This window comes from Aplysia californica, unplaced genomic scaffold (genome assembly GCF_000002075.1).
Source record: "Aplysia californica isolate F4 #8 unplaced genomic scaffold, AplCal3.0 scaffold00922, whole genome shotgun sequence".
In the NCBI taxonomy this organism is placed as follows: domain Eukaryota; kingdom Metazoa; phylum Mollusca; class Gastropoda; order Aplysiida; family Aplysiidae; genus Aplysia; species Aplysia californica.
The window spans coordinates 134,395-137,444 of NW_004798192.1; positions in this window are offsets into that span (position 1 = coordinate 134,395).

Here is a 3,050-nt window from a genome sequence, read left to right on the forward strand (position 1 = left end):
TTTGCCACTGAAAAGTGTCATTGTTGAACTGTGATCCAAGACGGACTAAGACAAGACGAGACAACTCTTCTTTACGTCATGTGACAAGCGCAGGCCCCTCCCACTTTGCCAGATGCGCGTATAACTCGCTGGACTGGCGATAGTTTACATTGGTTACAATGCAAGGCTACTGATCATCTCGGGCGGTATGTCTAGCCTAGGCCTACTAAAATTAATATATTTTAGCCCAGAGAGAGTATTTAATGAATAAACGTAGCCTATCTAGATCTAGAATCTAGATCTAGATCTAGAAACTAGGATTTAGATCTAGATCTAGATTTAGATTCTCATCATCATCATCCGGTGCCTTGCCGACTGGCGTGGGCGATCATGGACCTCCACTTCCATCTGTCTTTCGAAGCAGCAATGGTGTCTGTTGTTCTTGCTGCTCCCAGCCATGTTGTCATCTTGTCCAGTATCTTTTCCCTCTGTCTGCCTCTACCTCTCTTTCCATCAAACTTTCCTGTTGTTACAATGTTCTCTAATGCTTCTTTCCGCATTGTGTGTCTGAAAAAATTTGCCTGTCGTTTTCTTATATTCGTGATAAGTTGTTTTCTATAATTTGCTTCAACCAGGACTTCTTCATTTGTTTTTCTAGCTGTCCATGGGATACGTAGCATGCGTCTCATGAACCACAACTCTGCCGCAACAATTGTATTTAGATTCTGGAATCTAGAAATATCTAGCCTAGATCTAGATTTTGTTGTGCACCCAGCCAGTTCGGAGTGCAGTTCGGAAAGTAGATCTAGATCTAGAATCTAGATCTAACCTAGATCTAGAATTCTAGATCTAAAAAAAAAAATCAACAGTAGGTATAGATCTAGAAATCTAGATCTAGATCTAGATCTACTTAAGCTTCTGTGCTTGTTTCAATGGCTTCTTTTTCGGTGCACCTGTACAATTATATGGTCCCGTTTAATGTTCACATGATGGCCATTATTGTCATGAGGCAGTGAATCTAGAATCTAGATTTCTAGATATCTAGATCTAGATCTAGAAGTCTAGATCTAGATTCTAGATCTAGATTCTAGATCTAGATTCTATAGATAGCTAATATAATCTATTTCTAGATCTAGATCTAGATAGCTAGATCTAGATATCTAGATCTAGAATCTAGATTAGATCTAGATTCTAGATCTATAATTTTAATTCAGTTTAGATATGGAATCTAGATCTAGATCTAGATTCTAGATCTTGAATCTAGATACATGTATCTATATACATGTATCTATAATCTAGGCCTAGATCTAGATCTAGATCTAGATCTAAATAAGAAACACCGGGCACTTAGGACTTGCGTGATTTAGTGCAAACGGGACCGCTAATGTACAGGAGTGCTATTGTTTCTTAACTTCAGTTCATGATAATTGATTCTGACATTGGGGAACAGCTCGCTGTGTAGGCCTAGTTAATCTAGATCTAGATCTAGACTCTAGATCCTGCTTCAATAGCTTCAAACACTCCCACAGCTTCTGACCGGGCGTACAAGCAGAAGGAAATATGGCTTTAGAAAGCCTTCACTTTTGTGGGGCAATTAGATTCTAGATTCTCCTTTTTCTCAAAGTCTTAGAATAGCCCCATATGACTGGAGACACTTTCCCAAGAAAGTACCCACTGCTGTATGTGACAACATTTTCAAACTGCACCAGGTACTCTACTTTCAGTGACTTGATGAGGTTAGTCATTGGTGGCTGCTCCTCTTTTTGGACTTTATATTATGAGCACGCATAGGTGGTGCAATGTTTGAATTATATAGGCCTAACTACCTGGAAGCAAAACTGAAAGGAAGTGGTCAATGTCATCTTTACAGTTCATACCAGGACTGGTCAGAGGACTTTATTTACCATTATTAGGCAAAAAGTATGTGCAAAAATCTTGGGGGTAGGGGCAGGATTGTCTCTAGTGATTGCTTTTTTCCTTTGATAGCTGCAAAAAGGTTTACAGATTTAGCATGTTGCTGAATAAATACTTACCACCACCCTTTCAGTTTCCTTGACCAGAATCAAAAGTGCTTGAATTATTTGTATCCAGTCTTTATTAATGCTAGGTAGGGTTTTTGATGTGTTTTTTTCTGTTTGTTTGTTTGTTTCATTTTTTATTTTATTTTGGGGGGTTTCATTGCCATATTTCAAATTGTTTCAATCGACCAATGTATTATTTCAAGAGGGGAATGTGGGGTGAAGCTGGTTTGATAGAATGCTTGTAAATTGCAGATGACTTGTTGGTATTTGTAGTGAAGCATTGAAGAAACTGTCAAACCTGCTATGAAAAGGGATGTGGCAGAAACAGATTTACTTGGCAGAGGAATGCCATCCTAGCAGCAACTTAATTGTGGACCAGAACATGAGCTACAACAGCTGCAAAAACAGAATCTTTCAAGTCATAGAATTATACTATTTGTGAAGAATGGTGTGATGATTTAATCAACACATTATTATGAGTGGCATTTATATAACTATATCATGAACAACAGACACACATGCATCACATTCAATGGCACAGTATAGACAACAAAGTTATAGATTATAGTGGCCACTAAGAAAGTAATTTGTTGAGTTTTTCTTCCTCTCAATGTTATGCTTTTCTCTAATTAATAGTAGGCCTACTTTATTGAAGGGTTCTCAGACTCAGAGTCATAGAGTCTAGTATTGTTGTTCTTTTTATTGTTGTTCATTCTTTGATGTGATACAACTAATAATTATAATCTAAGCATTCCAGAACCATGGATTTGACAGCTTACCCCAGTTAGCCTTTCCAGTGACATAGAGTCTCCATTCTACATGATGTGTATCACTTTGTTTTATTTTGATTTCCAAATGAAATTCAATTTTGTTTTAAAACGTAGGCTGTAGTATAAGTATAAGCGCCTATATATCACTTAGGGCCTACCTTGTTAACAAACACAATGTGATGAGGTTTCGCTTCTATTATCCAGTATATATACACATACTTTTCACAAATTTTATAGCTTATTCTTGGCTAGATAAATGAACAAGATTTAAAAAAAAGAA